The following is a 27,196-nucleotide window of genomic DNA, read 5'->3' on the forward strand; positions in this document are numbered from 1 at the left end:
ACGTGGGTGCTCGGTGGATGGCCATGCCAGTCACTGAAACGGTGATTACAGAAAAAGGAAAACATTTGGATGAGGAGGATGAGATTGGTTAGGCATGAGGCTGGATAGATATAGATATAGATGGGTTTGTAAGTGTTGCTTTAGACTTCTGGGTATAAGTTGGAGTTGTAAGTATAGACTTGTTGTTTCTGTCCTCTTATGTTTTGCACAGAGATATTTTACTAAAATAGCAGTGCTAGTAATTATATCATGTTTGGATTCCTGGGCAAGTCGCTTAGTTTTGTTTTGTTTTTGTTTTGTTTTGTTTGGTTTTGTTTTTTGAGATGGAGTTTTGCTCTTGTCACCCAGGCTGGAGTGCAATGGCGTGATCTCAGGTCACTTCAACCTCCACCTCCCGGGTTCAAGTGATCCTCCTGCCTCAGCCTCCCGAGTAGCTGGGACTATGGGCACCCACCACCATGTCTGACTAATTTTTGTATTTTTAGTAGAGACAGGGTTTCACCATGTTGGCCAGGATGGTCTCGATCTCTTGACCTCGTGATCAGCCCGCCTCGGCATCTCAAAGTGCTAGGATTACAGGCATGAGCCACAGGGCCTGGCCATAGCTTAGTTTTTAAGAGGAGAATGTTCATGGGAAGTTGAACTATGGAAGACTAACTCTATATGAACTAGTTATTTTGTCTGAACACCATGAATTTAAATATGTAACAAAAAATACGTAACAGATTTGGAAACACATTGTTTAAAGAAAATTGCTTATAATGTGATTTAGGTTGTCTGAATCAAAAATATTTATGCCCCATCTCACTTGACATAACATTACTACAAGCCAAGACACGTTTATTTTTAAGAATTCTAGCATTGATCTGCCTATTGCTGTGTGGTACAGAATGTCTTTGAAATTAGGTTTAAGAAGTTAACCATACTTGGCTTTAAAATTAAATGTTAATTAGAAAAGTGTGGTGGTTAAGAGCAACTTTGCATCTCAGATTTGATTCTTAGTTGCTATTACAGCCTTTGCCAATTTACTTGTATTTCTGGGAACTTAAATTCATCATCTGCAAAATAAAAGTCATGGTAATATTATCTAAGTCATGATAATACATAGAGCTCAATTATGAAACAGGCTAAGCATGGTACCCAGCATGTTAGTAAGCATCAAAAATGTTATCGTTTATTAATATACAACATCACTGATAAATTGAGAATAATAAAAAAAAACTGTAGGAATAAAAGTTAAAAATGGAAATTTAAAGAACAATTGAAACACTTACTAATAGAGCAAACCTCTTAAAGTCGGGAACTGTGACTTGTTCTTTTTGTTTTGGCATTATCTGAGCATATGCAACATTCTAAAAAAAGGGGTGCACTTAAAATATGAGAAGACATTATTTAAGGTAAACTTTAAGATAACATAAAAGTATAAACTATTATAAAATTTGCCATTAATTCTACTTAATAAAGTACCCCAAGATTTGAAAAGAAAATATGACAAGTATAAAACAATAAAAAGCTAAAGTGTCATAAGAGTGAAATTAGGTGAAGTAAAAATTAAGTAAGCTTAAGAAAATATATTAAGAAAATAAAATCTCAACTCATTTTCAAAACCAAAGTCACAAAGACACATTACACGAAAGAAAGCTATATACATATAGACACAAAAATTCTCAAGAAAATACTAGTACACTGATTTGGTGACATATAAAGTAATATATACACCATGACCAAGTGAAATTTATCCCAGAAACACAAGGTTGGGAAAATTAGACAGGAAAAGAAGTGAAAAGCAACCAGATTGGAAAGAAAAAACAAAATTATCTGTTTGTAGATGACAGGATCTTGTACAGAGAAAATCATAAGGAATTTCTATGCAAAAAAATTCCAAAGCTATTATAGCTAATAAGTCAGTTCAGCAAGCTTAAAAGATACAAGAACCACATACAAAAATCAATTCACTTCTATATACAGGCAATGAATAATATAAAAACAAAATTTAGAAACAAATTCCATTTACAATTGCATCCAAAAAAATACTTAGGAATAAATGTAACAAAGAAGTACAAGACTTGTAGAATCTCAAGAAAGTTAAAAACAACTCACACGTGGGAGACAATATTTGCAAATAATGTACATGAGAAGAGAATAGTATTAGAATATACAAAGAGCTTTTCCAACTCAATAAGTAGATTAGTAACTCAATTAGAAATTAACACAAGTATTTGAATAGACTTCTTTTTTGCCAAAGAAAATACACAAATAGCAAACAAATACATGAAAAGATACTCAATGTCATTAATCATTAAGGAAATGCAAATCAAAACCACACTGAAATGGCATTTCATACCCACTAGGGAGGCTATGATAAAAAATGACAGAATATAAAAAGTGTTGGTAAGGATGTGGAAAAACTCAAACTCTCATGCACTGCAGGTAGGAATATGAAATAGCACAGATACTTAGGAAAACAGTTTGGTAGTTCCTTAAAAAACTAGACATAAAGTTGCCATATGACTCAGCAATTCCATGTCTAAGTATCTACTCAGGGGAAATGAAAATGTATGCCCATGCAAAAACTTGGATACAAATGTTCACAGCAGTACTGTAGATAATAGCCAAAGAGTTGAAAACAATACAAATGTTCATGAACAGAGGAATAGATAAATACAACCTAGTATATCAATACAGTGGAATATTATTTGGGCTCAAAAAGGATTGAAACATTGATGCATGCAACAACATGGATAAACCTTGAAAGCATTCTAAGTGAAAGAAGCCAACCAACACAAAAGGCCAAATATTACATGATCCATATGAAATGTCCTGAATGAGCATATCCATAGAGATAGTGGATTCATGATTGACAGGGGCTGGGGCTAACAGGGAGTAAGGAGTGACTGCTACCAGTGCAGGTTTTCTTTTAGAGGTGATGAAAATGTTTGGAATTCTCTAGTGGTGATGGTTGTACAATCTTATATTAACATACACTGAATTATAGACTTTAAAATGATGAAATCTATAGTATGTGAGTTATATCTAAATACATAAATAAATTGCATATAAAGATTGTAAAATAGCAGTTGACCTTAAATACGGATTTAGCATCAAAGTGGTAAAGCTTAAACTTCAGGATGCCTCACTTGCATGGGTCCACCCAAAGCCTTAGGAGGAAGCCCTGTTCATGTGGTGTTTCATAAAGTTTGCAAAAGTAAAGTATTTTAACTCTAACTGGCCAAGACTATTATCCTTTTCCACTCCAATTTCCCCTTCAGCTCCTTCTCCTTATGTTGGGCGGCATTGGAGCAACTCCAATTTTGGCATTGGAGCAGAAATTTAAACTGATATATTTTAACTGCTTTATCTAGGGGCCACAAGTCGCCTGAGACCCAGAGAAGAATCTCAATGTCACACTAACTTCTTGGTAAGATACTTCTAGTTGTCCTGGTATCTGAATGGCTTATAGGAATATTCATGTTACAAACTGCCTAATTCGCCCTGTGTCATGATGTAATGATGCAGGGACAGAGACTGACTGCAAAAGAGATATGTCCTATAATTTTTGTCACCAAGAAGGAAGTGGGTAATGGAGGAGAACAAGGGCACAGGGCCAGAATCTCATCTCTGGAAAATCCTTATGGATCTTATAGCTCATATGTCAAAGAGAATTGATAGAGGTTTCCCCATAACAATTTATATCATGTTACTACAGTGATTTTGAACCTAAAAAAATGTTGTCAACTATCAGTAATACAAAAACAATAACAATACATTTCAATCAACCACACTATGTGAAAAGCAGAATCATCTTTCTATTCTCTGCAGGAAATGACATCACAGTGTTCAACATGAGTGTATTAGTCTGTGCTCACACTACTATAAAGAACTACCTGAGACTGGGTAATTTTAAAAGGAAAGTGTTTTAATTGCCTTAGGGTTCTGCAGTCTGTACAGGGAGCATGGCTGGGGAGGACTCAGGAAAATTACAATCATAGAAGGAGAAGGGGAAGCAAGCACCTTCTTCACATGGCAGAGCATGAAAGAGAGTGTGAAGGGAGAAGTGCCACACACTTTTAAACAACAAGATCTTGTGAGAACTCCATCATGAGACAGCCCCAGGGGAATGATGCTACACCATCAGAAACAGCCACCCCCATGATCCAATTACCTCCTCTGGGGTCACCCCAGACCCCACCTCCAATACTAGGGATCATAATTCAACATGAGATTTGGGTGGGGACACAAGAGTCAAACCATATCAAAGAAGCACTCAAAGAGGGCAACCAAAATACAAAGAAATATTACAGTGTTATGACAGGCAGTTAATTGATAAAAAATATGCTATTTTTCTAAATTTTGTGGTGTTTGTGACATTTTTAGATCTTTAAAATGTATAAGTTGTTGTGATTTCTTTTTATTATGCAAAATAAAAATTAATAATAATATTTGTTATTAATTTTGTGATCTTTTTTCTTAAAAGGATAGAGGTTTATTTTGGATATTAATGTAAAATATATCAGAGAAAAGGAAAAAGTGATAAACATATGATCCCATGCTAACATTTTTATGTTATTTTCAGAGAGCTCCCCAGGAAAACTTTGCTACAGAAGTTATATTTTCATAAGAAGTGATACAAGGATAGGAAAAGCAACATTTTTTATGTTGTTCATTTCTTGGAGCCTTCATGTTAGTGAGAAATCCTTTAGAATATATGGCTTTTAGAGCATGAGCTTAATGCTTTTTCCTTTAAAAGACTACCCCAATGGGATAGCTGTAGACACCTCACAACCTGAGATCTGTCCCCATATGATGCTCAGAACATGTTAGGCATTATACTAGAAAAAGAGAAAAACATACTCCTCTTGGAAATGTTTTAGCTTTTCCTCTCATTATTCTTTCATGCAAGAACAAGGTTTATCAGGACAGTGAGTGTCACCAGATATGCTCACATTGAATGGATCAGGTCATTCGTGCTCAGTGATGGCTAGCATACACAGGTAGCACGTTTACCTCTTCAAACCTGGCTTATCATGATGTCAAAAAAATCAGCAAATTAGAATATCCCTGTTCTCTGAGAGTTGAAGACCTGATTCCTCTGTCACCTTCACTCAAAAATGGAGAGAAGAAATCCATTTAGGGTTACTCTTCCTTTCATCTACCTTGTACATTTCAACCAGAATTTTGAATTTAAAACCTCTCGCCTAAAAAGATTTGGTGTCTAAAATAGTCTGTGTCTTACAAATAATTTTAGCACTAGCCAAAATAATTTTTTTCAATATATCAGTATCTTTATAGTTGTCAAAAACTTTGTATTCAATAAGATGATAATTAATAAAAATAATTTGCTGTGTATTCAATAACCTGAGTTAATAAACTGAACTGAAAAAATATAGATTTACTTTGGATATTGATGTCAAAGATAACAGAGGAAAAGAAAAGGGGCTCAACATATGATCTCATATGAACATTTCCATATTATTTCAGATGGTTCCTCCAAAAAAATTTGTTAGGAAAGTTATATTTGCATATGCAGTGACATTTATAAAGGTAGCAAAAGCAACATTTTTTATATTGTTCATTGCTTTGGGCCTTCATGTTAGTGAAAAATCCTTTAGAATACATGGCTTTCAGAGAATAAGCATAATGCTAACAGCCATGTGTGGGAAGCAAGTCCAATGCTGAGAACATAAAGCAATGAGGTTTTCAAAGCTACACCCCGTGGTGTTTCATCCAGGAGGTGAGGACTTGATGACGGATCTTCTAAGGCTGACAGCAGTCAAGGATACCTAATATCAGCTCAAGCTGAGAAGCTACAAAGTCACTAGAGAATCCTCTGAACTTGTCTCCTTGAGTATTCAAGCATTACTTAAAAGCTACAACTTTCCTAACGAAAAAGTTGGGGTGGGGTGGAAAGGGGGAGGCAGGGAATTGAGCCCAGCATTGCAATGGTATTCCTAAAGAGAAGATCCTGCCTCTCCTGCTCTCTTTCATTCGTACAAGAGACGTTCAAAAGGAAGAATGCCAGGCATTTACGATAGAAGCTTGTGTGGCATATTACACAATTTGCTAGCTTACCGCACCACATTCTACCTCCATGTATTTACTTCTGTGGCTCATGACTTTCGACCTCCTTTGCCTCTCCTTTTAGAACCATAGTCTAAAAGAAAAAGGGAAATTACATATAAAGATATATGCAAAGAAACAGCCGCTACTACTAAAGGATAGGGAAATGTATTTTGGTTAAGTGTGAGTAATATTTAAAAAGGATGCATGCACAGACTATTTTTAATACTTACATGAAGTCTCATCACTTTGTTCTTTCTTTCAATATTAACATAGCACAACTTTTGGCACATGGATATCAATCAGCACTCAATCTAAAGCTTTGCGACAAAATTGAAGGATTTAAGATATTAGTACAGACAGGAAAGAAATCTGATGGTTTTTATCGTATAAAACAAAGCCTCTAAAAGTCAGTAATGTTCTTTGGTTTCACATTGCATACAAAATAAACACACTATCCTTATTATTGTAAACGTATGCAAAATCCCTTCCTTTTTTTTTTTGCATTAAATACGGTGATGTCATCTCACTTCAGAAACTGCAATTACATGCCGTGACACTCTTAGGAAAGTCAAAGGTAGGGATGGAAAAGTAGATACTGTAAAGCCCTTTTATCTTCCACTAGCTCTTTTTGAGTAATTATTGTGACCTCATTTCCCCAACTTGAAGAGGGATCAAGTTGTACTTTGACTTGCTACTATTTTTAAATCGAAGCATCATTCAAAACATATGTTTTAATCAAATCAAGCAAAGATGTCTGGGGTGATTAGCCTGGGATTTTCATTCCTTGAATTCTTTTGGCCGTGGATACTCAATTCCTCCTTTTTTACATTCCCCAGATACTGTTGATTTCTCCAGCTATAAGCTTTACATCGTTCGTGTTTATTTTAGCTTGTTTGTGTGAAAGTTGACACCATTCAGTGACAGGAATCACATTCTGAGCCTAAATGTTTAACATGTAACAGGGATTTTTAACTAAAAGACCCAATGATGCCAACTGTAAACTAATCTGTCACTTCTAGATGATCTGCTTTGTTTAATTAGAGTAAAGGTCAGAGTGGCCCATCATGTTTTAAGAGAAACTGTCCCATAATGGAGTTGGCAGAGAAGATGGACAAAACAGAAAATCGGAAAAACATGATGATAAAAGAAAAATAGAAGCACTGGTAAATTAACCTATGTATCTCATATTTGTTGTCATCTATTAAACTACTATCCATTCCTCATTCTAGGTGGGCAGTAAGGATATAGTTTGAAATGATTAAGTATCAGTTTACAGGCAGGCATGGAAGGGAGGGTTTTCTGGTGTATAAATGTTAATGTCAAACATTCAAATTAAGAATGGGAAGTAGCAAGGGACTTTTGGTCATTTTCTTATACAAAATTAATTTTCTTCTACCTAGAGTGATTGATTTAAATCTGGAAGCAAGGTTTAAACTTAAGACACAAAGAGAACAATCAGTGAATCAAATCTATAGTGGTACATAGAGAACGAAAGTGCAATATTTGTTTAATAAATAATTTCCTTTACATAATGATACTGAAACCATCCAGGCTGCTCAGTTCTTGAGCCAGAGTTGCACTGGTGGGACTACTAGAGGCAAAGAATCTTTTATTAGATTTCTCACTAAAATCTGAGGAAGGCCATAATCTCCTCCCTGTGCACATTTTGCTGGAGTGTCCTGTAACCTATATACATGTTTTCCTATAACCTCATAATACAAACCAAGCCTCCTGATAGTCTTCATGCACACGTTAATTCACACAGAAACAAACACATAAACCTACTACTGCTAGGTTACTTTGCAATGAACAGCATATTTTGCTCACTGAGGGGAAAAGGCAGGAGGCAGCCTATTGTATTGTAACAGTTATCTCTGAATGAATAGAAGGAATTGCTTCCAAATGCAATAACAGAAGTACTGTAGATTAGTGTAGCATTTGAGTGTTAGTGCAGAGGTAAAATTGTTTTCTCTATTGCACAACCATGATCTTGAAAGTTTTTATTTTATTCCAATAATGGAGACGCTTGATCACATGCTGAGCCAGGTAAATCACAAAGCCGGCTCTTTAGCAGTCCTGGGCAGGGCCTAACTAATGTCATAGCTGAGAACTGCATTAACCACAATTCTGATGAATAAAATCCAACACAAGCTCATTTGATTTGGTACAGTGGGAATAGGGGCTTTTATTCAAAAATACAATAATGCAACAATAATAAATGCTCTCATTCCACACTGTAAAAAAAGAAGCCCAGGTACTATTCATGGCAGTCAGTAGTCTTTCATTACGAAGGACAGCATGCTCAGTTTATGAACACTAGAAGAAACAGCAACTTGTGTAAAAGAAAGAGAAATTTGTGAACTAAGAAAAAAAACATATACATATATATACACATTTGTGTAAGTTGTATATTGAGATATTGTGAGAATGAAAGAGTCAAGGAACAGCAGCATTGTGGTATCAATTACAATGCCAAACATGTGGTCACTTAAAATTTTTAACTTGAAACAAGAAGAGATTGTAATTCAGTACAACATAGCCCATTAATAACTTATAGCTTCGCCTTTGAAGTCAATGATCCACTTTTCCTTCTTATGCACCCATTAAAATTCGGTAGCACCTTGCTTAAAATGTTGACAATTTTGAGATAGCATATAAAGTTGAACAGATGCCATAAATTTACCCTTTAAATGAACAGACTGGGACAGAACTATATTTTTATGTTAGACATAACTTACGTGAGAACTAGGTCTCTCTACCTTCAAAAGTTTGTAGTGAAAGTAAGAGTCAACAGCAGATGACAGATTTGAAATTCTGCTAACAAAAACCCTCCATAACAATAATTTTTAAAAATAAGCATGTAATTCCTTAAAAAATGCCAACCAAAATTCCAGGAAAACAAATAAGAAAAAGTTATTAAAGAATATGGTTTTACTATTACCAAACCCAACCCAATTGGTATTCCCATCCAATCATTTTACACTAGAAAGATTTTCTGGTAAGAAGGCTTAGGGATAGAACTAATTGCACCTGCTAAGCTAAGTCAAAGAATTAAGGGATTTCTGTATTTGCTATTCTCAATACCGAAAGTAAGATGGTCCTATTCTGTTTTTAGGAATCAAGGTTAGTTTGGACGATCTTAGTATATTCTAGAATCAAGGGATTTAGAATTTTCAACTTCTACTTCTGTCCCTCACCTCTTTTTCCAAATGAAATTTCCAAGAAATCGTGAACCGAAAGGGCGAGGACAAGTGCTCAATTTAAAAGTGCCTCAGTTCCTGTCAGCTGCCCCCACCCCATGTTCTGTCACAAAGCTCTCTGGACAGCTGGGCTGTGCCCTTGGCTCAGGCTCACAGCTCGAGAGAAGTCTCTGGATTCATTTGTCTTCATCTAAGCTGCAGCTGCCCACCAGAAGCAGAACTGGTGCTCCCAGGGAAGGAGGGATTGGAGGACCTTGCTGTGGTGCCTCCCTCAACTAGAAGCTGGCAAGCATGCCTCCATCAGGATTCCCTCAGGCTTACCAGGCCAGCTTCACTTTCTCCCAGAACAGAGGATGGGAGTTGAGGGAGGCAAGAAAAAGAGTGAGAAAAAAGCAGCTCCCGTGGAAAGAGAATGGTGCTGAGAGCTCTCCTCCTGTCCAAAGGCAGATAGCTCTGCTCAGAAAACACGATCATTCAATTCCACGTGCAGCTATGTTCTACAGGACCTGGAAAGGAGGAAGGGGTGGACAGTTAGACATGGTTCTTGTCCTTAAAATGACTCAGATGTAGCAGGAAAATGGGTTCTAATCGCAAAACAAGGTATTCAGGGCTTTATGTGTTTAAAAACCAACTTACATAGATAGTCAAAAAAGGCAATTACTTCCACTGTGAATGCAAGCGGTTAGAAGTGATTAAAACAGAGACATTCAGTTAAGGCACTGAATAACTAAAAGTAATTTTAGCAAAGTATTGAAATGAGAAAACAATATCAATGAAAGGGAAAGAGGAATAGGTAAAGAAAACAACAAGAATTCAGGAGATAGGAAATTATGTGGCATCTGTGGTGAGTGCTGTGGTTAAAGATCTGGGGGAAGAGACGGGGCAAGAGGGAAGCATCTGGAAATGATACAAGAATGGTATGTTGTTGCTAATTTTGGAAGGGCCTTGAGTGTCCTGCTAAGAAATTAAGAGTTTTATGAAGAGAAATAACATAATCAGGTCTGTTTTTGCAGAGATGATTCTGACAACACTGTGAAGGGCAGACTTGAGGTGAGAAAGATAAAGGTAGAGACACCAATAAGGAGGCTTAGGCAGCTGTCAAGGAGGCAGCTGCATGGGATATGAAGTCCAGCAATGTTGGGTCACTCAGTAGACACTGAGGCTGCCTGCAAATGGAGCTACTGAAAATAGTTTCGGAATGATTCAACATTTTAGAGTTTGAAAATGTTAAAGTTGTCATTATGGGAAAAATCAGATTTTTGTTAGACTTTATAGTGACTCTAGGAATAGTTTGTAAAGTATGTGTGCTTAGTGGGAGTAGGGGCCACATCATGATTTTCTCCATATTTAGGGCTTCCAGAGGTCCTAATCAGTGATGAAATCTGTTGCTTAGGCAGTTGAATGCACTGGTACCATTAACTGAAATAAGGAACACAAGAACAGAGCAGATTTTGAAGGAAACAAGTTTAGTTTTGGGATTTTAGAAGTTAAGGCAACAGAAGGACTTCTAAGTGGTGATGTCCAGTAAGATTTGGCACTCAGTGGGTGGGACTGCATGTATAGGCAAACAATATCTGGAGAGAATTTACAAAGTTCCTTCACATGCATTATGAAACAGAAGGTAATGGTGAAAATGTCATTGCAAACACAGAAAAAAGGCTGTGTGATTGTTTAATAGCACTAAACAGACTTATTTTCTGTTAAAAAAAAAAAAAAAAAGAAAGAAACTTGTTTTATTCCTGGATAAGAAGACTTACAGATTTTTTATTTTTTTTTTAAGAAACAGGGTCTCACTGTGTTTCCCAGGCTGGAGTGTAGTGACTATTCACAGGTGTGATAATAGCACACTACAGCCTCAAGCTTCTGGGCTCAAGTTATTCTACTGCCTCAGTCTCCCAAGTAGCTGGGACTATAGGCACATGCTACTGCACCCTGCTGACTTAAGGATTTTATAGGCTGTTATGAGTCAGTCAGCTGTTCAAAAGAGATGCCATTCTGTTTCCTGGTCAATTTTGTTATGAAAAGCTTACATTTGTGAATTTTCTGGTTTTAGTTCATTGTACAGTTTGAGGCTACAAAAGAGAACTTGACTGACTAACATATAATGGAATCAAGTTTTACTGTACCAGGTACATAGTAGTTATTCAATAAATATTTGTTGAATATAAATCTGTGAGATGATTATGCCTGTCTCACATACCACTCTCTTCAACTGAATTCAAGTTGTGAAGCAACCATGAGTTTTTCACAATTCTAAACTTCGACTTTCCCTTCTAAATGAGACTAACAGGGATGTTATAAAATAAATAGGAAGACAAGTGCATTTTTTCCCCATAACATGTACTGCAGTTTGCATGATATGATTTTTCCTCTTCTTATAGAATATGGCAACTCATTCGCAGAATGGTTGAACATATCTCCTGCTGATTTTGTTTTATTTTTAGAATGTATTCAAATGGCGTCAAAATCTGTTCTATTCTAATGAACAAAATGAAGTCCTATCAATGCATTTTAAAATAGGATACATTAATTATCAGGCAAAAAATAATAATAATAATACCTAATAAAAGTATTTTGACAAGTCCTATGATGAGGACTTGTAAGGACTTTCCATACATTATTTCAGTTTTAATATGAGGGAGGCGCTTTTATTACACTCGGTTTACATATGTAAAACCCCAAGAGGTTAAGTAGCATGCCCAAGGTCATACAGCCAGTAACAGGTGGAGCCGAGATTCGAACCAGCCAAGGGAACTCCAGATCCCATGCATGCAATTCACAAAATTACATTGCATCATTTCATGCCTTGGTTGCCATAAGGGAGGATTCTTTTTTTTTTTTTTTTTTTTTTTTTTTTTTTAATCAATCCAGCCTAAACGAAAGTAGGTTTCTGAATATGCTTATTCTTCCCTAATTTGTTTTTTGTTTTAGTGAAACTTTTTAAAGGCCTCATTTTACAGTTTCTAGTAAGATTAAAACTTGTCCTTTGTCTTAGCCACAAAGGAAATTATCAGGAAATAACTTGAAATTTTCTCAGCAGTTGAAGCTGAAACCATAAAACAAAGAAATTACATAGATAAACAAAATCAATCATGTATAAGTTTCAGGAATGCATTTTAAGATTTTAGCCTCACTTAGAAATTAAGAGTTTACCTGTTAGTAGCACTCACATTTGGCCATGCAAGAGAATGGCAATGTTTTGCCAAAGAATAGACTGTTGGAAATGGCTGTTTGAAAAGCATTTTGACAATGTATTAGCAATAAAATGTTTATAGCTTAGTTGGCGTTAACATGTAATCTATAAAATAGAACAATAAAAAAAAATTCTCTTAGGGACTGAGACTCACCTAATTGAAAAAGAACATTTTAAGCACTTGTAAGTACTCCAAAACAGACACCAAATATAAGAAAACAAATTTGAGGTGATAGCTCTAACAGTCAGGGTTATCCAGAGAAATAGAACCAACTGTAAGCGTGTATAAATAAATTTATATAAGGAATAGGCTCGTGTGATTATAGAGGCTGTAAGTCCAAAATCTGAAGAACAGGTGCTGAAGTTTGAGTCTGAAAGTTGGAGACTACTGTAGAACCAGGAAGAACTGATGTTCTGGTGGTTTGAAGCCCACGAGGCAGGACAAGTCTGTCTTAGCTGTGGAAAGGTCAGACATTTGTTTTATTTAGGCCTTCTACTAATTGGATGAGGTGCACTCATATTATAAAGCATAATCTGTTTTCTCCAGAGTACTAATTCAATTGTTAATCTCATCCAAAACACCCCCACAGAAACACCCAGAATAGAGCTTTACCAAATATCTGACCATGACCCAGTTAGGTTGACACATAAAAGAAACAATCATAATAGCATGTTCTCTGATCACAACAAAATTGAATTTTAAATCAATAAGAGATGTGCATTCAGAGAGTTGAAAACTCTTCTAAAGAACTCCTAGGTCAAATAAGAAATTATGATGGAACTTAGAAAACATGTAGAACTAAGGACAAATAAAATATTTTATATCAAAATTTGTGAAATAAAATCAAACTGGCACTTAAAAGGAAATTGTTAGCTTTTTGTGCAAATACTTGAAGCAAACTTGAAAAACAATTAACTGAATATTCAAATTATATATTAGTGCAAGAACTTAGAAAAATAATAGAATAAATTAAAAGATAGAAGTAGTGACATAATAAAGAACAGAAATTAATAAGAACTAAAAAGAAAAGCAATAAAATAAAAATATAAAAAGGGGAAAAAGACAATCATAATTGTTTTAAAAATTAATAAAATTGATAAAATGCTGGCAAGTCTAATAATAACAAAGAAAGATAAAACAAATTGACAATATTATAAAGAAAAGAATAACTATAATTATGTCAATACTTTAAAAAATCTTACTCCCATATACAATTTTGTGCCAATAAATTTGAACATTTAGAGAAAATGGGTAATTTGCTAAGATAATACATCCAAAAATTAATAAAAATATTTTCTAATAAGTTTATTTTTTTAAAGTAATTAGATAAATATTTACCCTTTTAAAAAATTTACAAGTATTCTCACACATATTTGAAGAACAGCTGAATTCAACCTTATTCTGTTTCTGTAGAAAAGCCTGCTAGTTATCCCCAATATCCGTTTTCTCTCTTGAATTTTAGCTCACCATGGAAACTCAACTACAGACCTCATTTTTTAGTAATGTTGGCAGCTAGTTGTATTAATACGACTAAGTTTTGGCTAAGAAGCTCTGAATGGATGCATGCAACTTCCAGATCACATCCTTTTGTGGTGATAGAATCTGTCATCAATTTCTTCTTTTTTTCCATCCTCATGGGCTGAAATGTACAGACCTGGTGTGGGTGAACCAGTTTTTTCTTTTAGATAATGACAAAATTTAGAAAATGGCTAAGCAACAAAATAGAAGAAAGAACCTTGTTTTCTTGGATTCTCTTTTGAAGCCCAGATGCCTACTCATTGCCTGTATGTTGTTTATGCCACTATATTTTTAAACTTTATTGTTAGACCTTGTCCTGCATGCCAGTTATAAACTTGATTCTAAAATTGGATTAGAAGGGCAAAAGAAAGAAAAATTATACTTTCCTGACTTAGTATAGACTCAAAAGTCAAAAATAAAATGTAATCTATTTGAATAAAATGTAATCTAATATCTTAACATTAAAAATTAGTATATAACAACTATGTAAGGTTTGCTTCAAGAATGCAAGGAAGGTGTAATACTAGAAAATTTATTAATGTAATTTACTACATAGATTAAAATAAAAAAGTATATGAAATCTCAATGGATATAGAAATATTTGCATTTGGTAATATTTGGCATCACTTTGTGGTGAAAACTATAATCACACTGGAACTGATGGGAAAGTTTTTAAACTGATAAGGGCTATGTACCAAAATTAAGTAGTAAATGACAATTTTACAGATAAAATGTTAGAATGGATTTCTTCTAAAGTGGGAAACAAGATAAAGGTGCCTATCATTTTTAATTCTGTTCAACAGTGAATAAATGAGCTTTCAATGCATTAAGTCAAGCAGAAGAAACACACAATGTAAGAATTAGAAATAATTTGTACAGCTTTTATTACCGATACTTAATATAAGTTTTATTAGGTAAATTATTTGTGGCATATGTTAAAAACAGAACATTATACCAGTTAATAGGAAGAGATTAGAGTTATTTTTACCTAAATCCTTAAAAAAATCCATTCATTCTTCACTCTAAAATATTTATAATGTACATATACTATGGCAGGCATGGTTTAGATACTGGCATATGGCACAATGCAAAATAATACTTGAAAACCTGAAAAGCAATACAACATTTTATTTATAAGCATACACATGAGTAGTGGCTACAAAAAAAGAACATATAAGGAAATACCTGGAAATTTTAAACACGAAACGAGGAGAGGGATTACTATCTTAAGACAAGAGGAAACATGAAGAGTGGGAAAGGAAGAGCTCTCTGGGGGCTTCACTGAAAGGAGGTGTAAATATCTACACTTTCTACATCTATATCTACATCTGTGTCTTTTTCTAAGCGATATATAATACAGATGTAAAAATGTTAAAATTTAACATAGTTAGAGGTTGGGTGCATTGATTATCATTACATTATTTTTAAAACATTCTCTGAATTCATAAAATATATCACAATAAATATGTAAGAAAAAATGTGTTTTACTGATGTTCAGATCCTGTATCTCAGGATGTGTAAAAAGGTAATGCTACCCTGGGACACCTATCAGCGTCCAGTCAGCCAACCAGATATCAGCTGCCTCCTACGTTGTGCTTGACTCATTTTTCAAACTTAAAATGTTAGGTTTCCATATTGACCCCTGAAAATTTCCCCTACTATTGAGACACTGGACATTGGAGTGTAATGCTTAAATGCTTAAGAGTGGGCAGATTCTGGAATATAAATCATAGTTCTATCATTCCCGACTTATGTAATTTATTGTAAGGGTGATTAACTTACTTAACTTCACTGGGCTGCAGCTTTCTCTCTGAAAATGTGGGTAAAAGTAGCACCTATCCCAAAAGATTTCAACATTTTCCAAGCGCTTTTTTAAATTCCTGGTATCACACAATGCATTTTAACTATTAATACACGTCAGAACTGTGACTGACACAATAATTGCTTGATAATTGCTTATAATTTTTAAAATAAGGAATAGCATGGTAGTGTAATAGGCTATAAAATTAGATTGCCAGGTAGAGATGTTGGATCTATCACTCCCTGTCTCTATGACTTTGGGCAAGTCATTTCTTTGGACTTCAAATTTCCTAATTGGGTAAAAGGGAGATAGTAATAGCATCTACCTCTGAAAGCTGTTACAATGACTAGATGCATTCGTATATGTTAAACCCTCATGATAGGGCTATTGGAGGGATAATTGCATTTAATATTATTTTAACATACACATATATGTCCATACATATTCATACAGGATGTGTGTGTGTGTGAACATAAATACGATACACATATATTCTGAAATCTTCTTGCTAACAAATTAACAAGTCTAGAATTTCATCTCACCCTGGTTTGTGTACTCTATGAACACACTCATTATCTCCCTTCTGAGTAGCATTTAATATCCATCATAGAACTGTTTATCAAGAACTGACACATCACTTTGTGACCACAGATTTCCATCATGTGACAAGATTTCTAGGACCTGAGAACTGGTGGCCTGTCCAGCGCCATGAAGATATCTGAGTAATTGGATAGGTCTGTTGAGTTACAGGCTCCAGCACTCTCAAACTCTGCCACACTGCCTGGATCCAATCTTGTCTCGGCCATTATGACTGAAAACTGTGGACAAGTCTTTCACTCCCTTGGTATCTCAGTTTGCTAATCGATAAATGGTGAAAATTGTGGCACAGTTGGTTTATTGTGAAGATTAACAAGTTGCTGCATGTAATGCACTAGAACCTACCATAAAGAAGATTGTAATGACTACTATGTCTGCTACTTTTATTCCTACTAATTTGTTCATGTAATAAATGCACCCATTATGTCCTTGGCCCTAGGGTAGTTGCTAAGAATACAGCATTAGTGAGACACACTCATGATTTCACAGACCCCAATTTTAGCTTTATGCAATGGAGTAGAAGAAACACAACACTGGAATAAACAGAGTTCTTTAGGAACTCACAGCCAAAGGGAGTGGTTTCTTTTGTAATCATTTCTGGGGAAGGAAAAAGAGTGCTATAGACTGAATGTTTATTTCCCCCTAGCATCCATGCACTGAAACCTATTCCCATAAGGTGATGGTATTTGGAGGTGGGGTCTTCAGGAGCTGATTAGTGGGATGAGTGTCTTCCTAAAGGAAGTTTGAGAGAGCTCTCTCACTCCTGTCACCTTGTGAGAGCACAGTGAGAAGTGTTAGCCATTCATCTGTTAACCAGGAAACAGGCCCTCACCAGACACCAAATTTGTTGGTTCCTTGATCTTGGACTTTCCAGTCTTATAGTACTGTGAGAAATAAATTTCTGTTGTTTATAGGATGCCCATCTGTGGTATTTTGTTACGGTCTTCTGAATGAACAGGATAAAGATCAAGACCATGGAAGACTTCACAGAGGGAGTGACATTTGAACTAGAGTTTGAAGAATAGACTTTGAAGAGGAGATCACTGGCACAGACTTGAAAGTAGAGAATGGAAGACGGTTACAGAACAGGAAGGAAAAGAAATAGTATGTGTAAAGGTAAGAAAGTGTATAATTACAGTATTTGGTTTGTTCAAAGAAAGTCCCTGAGGCCAATAAGGTTCAAGAATAGGCAGGCTCACAGAGCTGTGGTAATAGTTAAAATACAACAAACAGTATACACTCGTTGATAAATAATTGCCCTTCCACACTTCCAATATGTCACTCAATCTCTGCAGCCTGGACTACCTTAGAACCTTCCAAACACCTCAGACTCTTTCTTGATCCACCAACTAAAGGGTTGTGCTTCCATGACTATAGCTGTGTCTCTTCTGATTGCTTGCAATCCTATGGGTTGTTGAACATTTTTAATATTATCCCTGAGTATAGATAGTGGGAGTATGTGAGTTCACTTTTCTACATCTAACTAATTGATATTTAAATTGACATTAAGTGATGTGAAGCTAGTTTTATCCCTATAGTGCCTGCATTTGAATGACTACTTACTAACCTAGAGAAAAAGGTATTTTTTTCAAGTTGTCTTTATTTTTAATTTCTACAAATTAAAATGCAAGGAGATGCCACAACAGAACCTGGAAAATGCAGAAGGTACTTCTCTACTGTTTCCTGTCCATTAATACATAATTATTGTAAAAATGTTTTAAAATGCTTAAAATAATCCCAGAATTAATAACTGTTAAGATTTTTTTAGGAATCCTCCCAGGTAATTTCAACATAACTAGTGTTATAATGTATGTGTATGTATGTGTATGTGTATGTGTATGTGTATGGGTATATGTATGTCTGTGTGTGTCCCCCAGGTAATTTTAGTGTAACTAGTGTTCTAATGAGCATGTGCATGTGTGCGCACAAACGTATTATGTGTATTGTTGTTCACATGAATTGCTTTCTACTAAATATTCTGCTCTGTAATTTTGCAATTTTTCCACTTAACAATGTATCTTGCACATTTTATGTAACAGTACATATAGATTTACTTCTTTTCTTTAAAAAATAATTGTTTAAAATTCTGCCTAGAATGTGTACCATAATTTATGAAGGATATTTAAGTAATTTCCAGACTTTTTTATTGTTAACAGGGTTGTAGTTAATATCTCTGAAGATATATCTTTGTACATTATAAAAGTTTTTTGTGAAATTGATTCTTTGAACACACAAGTAACTCATGCTAATTGTTTTAAAATATAAATTGTTGACAGTGTGCAAAAAATACAAGTTTAATTATCTGAATCCTTAATAACCTTCTCTGAAAGCTTTATATATCCCTCAAGCAGAAAAAAATAAGTAGATGATACAAATGTCCCCTGTCTAGACTGAGGCAACCATGGTGACATTTGTTCTCAATTATTAATTAAACACACATGAAACCCTTTAGATAAGCAGGTGATATAGTTATTATTAGATGTATTGCTTGTTTACAACAAGGACATATTTAGAGCTTGAGATCAAAGTTCCAAAGCTGATTTCAGAACAGTAGCATTCATTGCGCTAAGGCCTGGGACTCTGGGGAAGCAATTCAAAGTGAATAAAAGTGACTTCAACTACAATAAAGTTATGTCTTTACATCATTATTCTAAATCTATTACTCAGACTGTGACACTGGGGCTGGTGAAGGTGAAAAAAACAAACAAACAAACAAAACAAAGCCTCAAAAAATTTTATTGTATTCTCTCAAAGAAGATATGCACTGTACATATGTGAAAGAGTAATATCAATACTCATCCATTAATTATTTCACTTAAAACCCATTTATTCACCAACACCTGAGTGTCAAGCTCAGTGCTAAGCAGTGAGGAATGAGCTTTGAACAAAACAGACCTTATTCCTAAACTCACAGTCCTCTCCCTAGACTTGATGTTTAGCCACCATAACAATTGTTTTCTGGGGACGGGGAGGTGAGCGGGTGGGCAGGAGTGGTAGAATGTGTTCATATATACTTCTTCCTCAGCATTTTCACTGCCATTATTCTAGCTCAGGTCATTACTATTTCATTCCTGAACTATTATATTTTTATAATTGTTTATCCTGCTCCCAGCCCTAATCTATTAACCCACCTTAACCCAGTATTGCTAAAAGTGTTTTTTCTAAACACAATTCTTTTTTGAGACAGACTCTTGCTCTGTTGCCTAGGCTGGAGTGCAGTGGCACCATCTCTGCCCACTCCAACCTCTGCCTCCCAGGTTCAAGCGATTCTCCTGCCGCAGCCTCCTGAGTAGCTGGGATTACAGGCACCTGCCATCACACCTTGCTAATTTTTTTTATTTTTAGTAGAGATGGGGGTTTCACCATGTTGCTCAGGCTGGTCTCGAACTCCTGACCTCAAGTGATCTGCCCGCCTTGGCCACCCAAGGTCCTGCGATTACAGGCGTGGGTCACCACACCTGGCCACATATGATTCTTTAATGTTGATCCCTCATTTAATCACAATGCCTGAGTGTTGTCTGCAATGTCCAAAATGTGTGCGTATATATACACACACACACACACACACGTGTGTATATATATTATATACATATATAAAAATGTATATATATATAGATATAGATTCCTGCCTTTGGTTGCAAAGATCTAAATTCTGTTCATAATTTAAGACTGGAATGAAGCCCTCACCTAACAAAATTAGTTATCTAGTGTCTATTATATGACAGACACTGAATTAAAGCGTTGGGAATAAAAATAAATACAAAAATACAGTCCTTTTACTCAATAACAGACATCAGATAATCACACCATAAAATGGCAAATCTCGTGAAGATATATGTCTACTATGGAAGCAGAGAGACGGTCACCCAGTCCAATTAGAGGTATGGGTAGGGAGCAAGGAAGGCTTCTTGGAAGAGTTTACTCTGGAAAAGAATCTTAAAAGATTGGAAGGAGTTATCCAGGTGAAGAGGATAGGGACATTCCAAGCAAAGGGGTGAGCCTGAGCAAAGGCAGAGGCAGGATAAACAATACAGCATATGAGGGAAATTGCAAGCCATTCAGTACTGTGGGAAAGCAAAGCATGAGGTAGGTGGCCATGTAAAACAATGACAAAGAAATAGACCAAATTATGTGGAACCACTGGCAAATGTTGTTAGGGAAGTAATAAAATCAAAATCAAATTTGGATGCATTTTTTTGTCCACCGTGAGAAGATGAGTTTGGGCACACAGTTCTAGAGGCTGGGAGACTACTGGAATAGTCTAGGGCCTGCATTAAAGTAGTGTAAGTAGTTACGAGGATGAAGAAACTGATTGAATATTACTTAATTGGGTTCCTTAAGGTAAAATGCACAGTACTTGGTGATTATCTGGATATAAAAGCCAAAGGAAAAGAGGAATTCACGGATGAGCTTCAAGCGTCAGTTTCTATTTTGGATGACTAGGTAAATGGTGTACTCCTGACCAAGTTGGCAATTACAGGGATAAGGAGCAAACAGGGAATACCCTAACTTGCTCCAAAGGATTTAGGGTGGTGCATGGAACTACAAGTTCCCATAGGACAATCAGGTGGAGATGATGAAAAGGTTCTGGGAATATTTCAGAGCTGGAGAGAGAGAGTGGAGCATTACCGGCATAGTAACACCAGGTTTACTAAAGTACACATCTTTTCTGGTGGCAAGATCCTGAAAGTGGATTAACACAAGGAAGTACAGAAAATGGAAGACATAGTGGCAGAATGTCAGGAATATCAACATTTAAGAAATAAAAAATGACAGAAAAAGTCATGAAAGGGTCAAAAAGGAGTGATTAGAGATTGTAAGCTGGTTAAAGACAGAGCAGCAGATTGGTGTAATGGAACCCAGAGATTAAAGTGTTAAATAAAGGAAGTCATGGCCATTGCCAGATGCAACAGAAACATCTGCCCAATTTTTCTTCAAGAACAATTTCAGTGAGGTGGTGGCAGTAAAAGCCAGACTTCAGTCTATGGAAAAGTGAATGGAATAATATAGAGATAGCTCAATACTACATTCAAAAAAATAGAAATAGAGGAAAGATGGGACATAGATTGGTATAGGAAGGATTTTTATTTAGGATGCGGGATACTTATTTACTTATTGATTGATTGATTGATGTTTCTAAGCTATTTGTTTTTTCTAACAGAGAAGTGAGATGGAAGGTTGAGAACAGAAAAGATAACTGATGAAGTAAAATATAAACATAGTAAAAGGAAATTGAACTAAATGCACATTATTCTCAAAGACTAAAAGGAAAAACAGATGAATAGTGCGTGTAAATAAGTTTGCAGATAAGGAAGGCAGAGTTAAAGAAGAGAACATCTAAGGAACTCACCTCTCTCTCCATCTATCAAAGTAGAATGCTTTCCCTAAAAACAGCCCCCAAAATTTCTCTTTATCACTATTTTACTTCTATTCTTTTAATGATTTCTTAGAAATGTTCTAGACTGCCTTTTATGTCTACACACACACATGCATGCACAAACACAATCTTGAACCAAATTATTGACCTCGAATAGTTAATATTGGTGCATATTTGTCAGCACCTATACACAAAATGGGCTTGCTTTATGGTTAAAGAATAAAAGTAGATTCAGGAATAAATTCAAGCACTCCAGAATGTCACATGACAATATACAAAATTTAAACATTGAAAGAAAAGTTAAAATTAAAGTAACAGGCCTGTAATCCCAGCTGCTCGGGAGACTGAGGCTTGAGAATCACTTGAACCTGGGAGGCAGAGGTTGCAGTGAGCCGAGATCGTGCCACCGCACTCCAGCCTTCCAGCCTGGGCACAGAGTGAGACCCTGTCTCAATAAATAAATAATTAATAAATTGACAAAAATAAATAATAGAAAAATTAAGAATCACTACTTGTTCCCAACTCATCAGAAAGAGAAAGCCATTCTAGAGGTTTTTAATTCTTTGAAATTTTCTGTATTACCAAAAAAAGAAAGAGAGGAAAAGGGAGAAAAAGGGAGAAGAAAAAAAGAAAAGAAAAATACAAACTTAGAAAGACAAATACTATTTTGCTATCCTTTGAATACTCCACAACACCCACCATGGTGCTTGGCACATTGGAGGGGTCAATAAATGTAAATTACTAGTGTGATATAAACATGGATAAAAGAATTACACAGAGGATACACGTGGAAACATAGCTCCTTCACAGCACTCTCACAGTGAAGAACCTCTGAGAATTAGAAATAATTAAAATAAGAACTGAAGCGACACTCTTGGGACATTCTGTACCCACATGAAAGACCACACATATAGCTCCTTCCTGACCCCAAGGCCTCTGGGTGTTTGACAGCCTTTTTGAGGGTTCACCAAGCCCTTTGCTGCTTATGGCAAGGTCATGTCTGATCTCAGATCCAAATTGGTGGTGCACGGGCCCATGGGAAATAAGGCCAGATCTGTTTGGCTTCAGCTCAATTTCCACGTCTATAGATAGCCATAAAACTCAAAGAGAATCTAAGGAAGTGAGATATTTCATAAACAGGAAAACAAGATTACCACTTGTCCTGGTTTCACTTCAGTGGTGGGTGCAAATATAGTGATCCCTTTGCAACCAAAATTTTCTCCTACTAACTCCACCCCATATCTTCAGGGATCTCCCTGGAGTTCGTCAGAAAATGTGCACTGTTTGGCCAGAGCACTCTCTGCTTTCTCCTCTCTTTCCTTTGCCATCCTGTTTAAGGAACTGACAAATATTATCTTAAATGCTCAGGCACATCTTGTTCCTGAGACAGTCCTGCTCACTGAGACTGGGAAAAGATTTCTTTTTCCTAAGGGCTGGAATAAAATTTGCTAGCTTTGCAGTTACATGAAGTCAATACTACAAAGCTTCAGATACTTCTCTGCTCACCAAACCATGCTGGCTTTCCCAGTGAAGTTCTTTTCTACAGTGGGCGGCTCCGCAGGCAGGGCTGTTGCCTATATGACCAACTGGCCCTCTGTTTCTCTACTGGGACTGGTCCTTGTGCTGTGAATACTAGCTCACTATCAGCTTCCTTAGTCCTTCATACCCCTCCTCTCCATCCTTGCCTGTAATTACTCAAACATACTGTTTCAGTAGAAAGGACGGGAATGTCAAAGACATATCAATGTAGGCTCTTTCATCTGAGGAGTAAGGAAATGTTTGCAAATTTATTTAACCAACAATTATTTAGCACTTGCTTTATCAGACAGAAAACAGGCATGAGTCAAGTTTTTATGAAAAGATATTTTCTGAAGGCAAAAAGTAACACAAATTATAGTTATAAAAAGTATCTTTACCTAGGTCACAGAATGAATTTAATGTGTAAAGAAAGCAGACAGGAGGAAGAATACAAGATGATGAAGACATGCCTCATGGACATCCTCATTTAAAAAAACACAAACAAAAAAGGGCTGGGCACAGTGGCTTACACCTGTAATCCCAACACGTTGGGAAGCCAAGGTGGGTGGATCATTTGATTCCAGGAGTTTGAGACTAGCCTGGGCAACAGCATGAAACTCCATTTCTACTAAAAATACAAAAAATTAGCTGGTCGTGGTGGCGCACGCCTGTAGTCCCAGCTACTCAGGAGGCTGAGGTAGGAGGATCCTCTGAGCTGGGGAAGTTGAGCCTGCAGTGAGCTAAAATCTTGCCACTGGACCGGTTCTAGAAATAAATCCATTCTACTGAAATAAAACATTATAAAATAAGCATGTCTATTACAATAGAATTTCTTTATTCTTGTTTTTCTTTGTTTTCTGTTTGTTTGTTTGTTTGTTTTTGAGATGGAATCTCGCTCTATCGCCCAGGCTGGAGTGCAGTGGGGCGATCTCGGCTCACTGCAACCTCGGCCTCCCGGGTTCCTGCCATTCTCCTGCCTCAGCCTCCCAAGTAGCTGGGACTACAGGCACCCGCCACCACACCCAGCTAATTTTTTGTACTTTTAGTAGAGACAGGGTTTCACCGTGTTAGCCAGGATGGTCTCGATCTCCTGATCCGCCCACCTCCACCTCCCAAATTGCTGAGATTACAGGCCTGAGCCACAGCACTGGGGCAGTAGAATTTCAAAACACTGGAAATAACCTTGGCACCATCAAAAGAGAATGACTGAATAAATTACATATCTACACTAAGGAGTACTTCATAGGTATTTGCAAAGTCTAGAGAGATATTCAATGTGTGATATCAATTTTAAGAAGCTGAATGGTATTAATAATAATTGTAATGTGATCCTATTTTTTGCCTAGAAAGCTGTGTGTGTGTTTCTATTAGTGTGTCTATGCTCTTACACGCACTGAATAAAATATAGAAAAATAAGTGCCAAGTTTTTCACACTATTTATACTATTGGTTGAAATGTTGTCACATCTGTATTGATGTGATAAACTAAATGCTAAGCATGAATTATATTTGTATTTTAAACATAAAACACTAGGGGTGGCTGACAAGATGGCTGAAAGGGAGCAGCTCCAGTCTGCAACTCCCAGCAAGATCAACACAGAAGGTGGGTGATTTCTGCGTTTCCAACTGAGGTACCCGGCTCATCTCATTGGGGCTGGTTAGACAGTGGTTTCAGCTCATGAAGGGCGAGCCAAAGCAGGGTACCATCTCAGGCCAATTAGAATGGCAATCATTAAAAAGTCAGGAAACAACAGAAGCTGGAGAGGATGTGGAGAAATAGGAATGCTTTCACACTGTTGGGGAATGTAAATTAGTTCAACCACTGTGGAAGACAATGTGGTGATTCGTCAAGGATCTGGAACCGGAAATACCATTTGAGCAATTCCATTACTGGGTATAAACTCAAAGGATTATAAATAATTCTACTATAAAGACATATGCACATGTATGTTTATTGCAGCACTGTTCACAATAGCAGAGACTTGGAACCAACCCAAATGCCCATCAATGATAGACTGGATAAAGAAAATGTGGCACATGCACACCATGGAATATTATGCAGCCATAAAAAATGATGAGTTCAAGTCCTTTGCAGGGACATAGATGAAGCTGGAAACCATAATTCTCAGCAAACTAACACAGGAACAGAAAACCAAACACCACATGTTCTCACTCAGAGGTAGAAGTTGAACAATGAGAACACAAAGACACAGGGAGGGGAACATCACACGCCAGGGTCTGTTGGGGTCTAGGGAAGGGATAGCATTAGGAGAAATACCTAATGTAGAAGACGGGTTGATGAGTGTGACAAACCACCATGGCACGTGTATATCTATGTAACAAACCTGCACGCTCTGCACATGTGTTCCAGAACTTACAGTATAATTTAAAAAATAATAAATAAAATCCTCAGGGCCAGTCATGGTGGCTCACCTGTAATACCAGCACTTTGGGAGATTGAGGACGGTGGATCACTTCAGGCCAGGAGTTTGAGACGAGCTTGGCCAACATGGCAAAATCTGGTCTCTATAAAAAATACAAAAATTAGCCAGGCGTGCTGTAATCCCAGCTATTTGGGTGACTGAGGCACAAGAATCACTTGAACACAGGAGGCGGAGGTTACAGTAAACCAAGATTGTGGCACTGCACCACTCTAGCCTGGGGAACAGAGCAACACCCTGTCTATAATTTAAAAAAAAAAAAAAAAAAAAAAAAAAAAAAAAAAAGACCTCATCCAGACTGGCAACATGACAAGGCGTATGAAGAAATAAAATGTATGTTATGGAAAGAAATAATCATGGACCCATTAAACCTCTTCTATCTCTTGGACCCAGGATGTGTTACTTTGTTCCATTTACACAGATCTTTTCTCTTTTACTCTCTTACCATATTCTAAAATCCTAGCAGTGTTGACTCATGTTAAAGAGCACATGTTTGCTTTCCTTCTGACCACCGTCCTTTGTTAACACTTAAATCAAAAGTTCTTTCTCAAAGGAGCTGCAATACCATTTTTCAAGGGCTGAACACAGCTGCTTTATAGGAATGGCCCTGTATGCTACTGTAGCTTGATAGTTGTTAAACTCAATCAAGCTACCCCTAAGACGTAGAAAAATAAGGCCATTCTCCTACTCATTTATGACTTATGAAATCTAAGCCTTCTCCATGTAGCAAGTATTTCATTTTAAAATTCTTAATTGGGACCAAAACAAACAAACAAACAACAACAACAAAACATACCACTTAGAGACATTGAAAACGATAAGCTGCTTTTGGGCATTAAAACAATTCCTCATGATTTCCCTGTCTGTCATTTTCACAGTGGACTTGTCATTTTTATGAAATGCCAGGACTGCTCAGATTGGCTGACATGGTTGGAATCTCATTGATATGAGGTATGATTTAAAATAGTTCCATATAAAGTAAGAGAATGTTCCTAAGAGATTAAGATATCTGGAGTTATAGAGCTTGATGATTTTTTTTAAAATCTTAATTTTAAGATTTTCTAAATACAAAATTGAGGTATAGCTTTAAGGCAGGTTTCTTTAACAAAAGACAATTTATTGCAATTGCAAACTATGAAAATGGAAGCTTAATATTTATTCCTCATTTTCTAAACTTATATTATGCTAAACACTTAAGCTCAGGAACAGGCCCTTTGTCCCAGTGTATTAATTCTTCATCACAATGTTTTGCACACAGAAAGTGTTCTAAATATTTGCTGAGTGAATAACAGAATTTGCTTATACAATTCTATGAAGCTTTTTATGACTCGGACATAGCATTTTTATATTCAACTCAATTAATATAGCTGCAATAGCAATGATAGAAATAAGAAAGTCCTGAAACTAAATCGTTTTGATGCCAAAAGTTTTACACACACACACACACACACACACACACACACAACTGCATATAAATGAAAACCTGTTAAA

This window comes from Macaca thibetana, chromosome 8 (assembly GCF_024542745.1).
Source record: "Macaca thibetana thibetana isolate TM-01 chromosome 8, ASM2454274v1, whole genome shotgun sequence".
NCBI classification, from domain to species: domain Eukaryota; kingdom Metazoa; phylum Chordata; class Mammalia; order Primates; family Cercopithecidae; genus Macaca; species Macaca thibetana.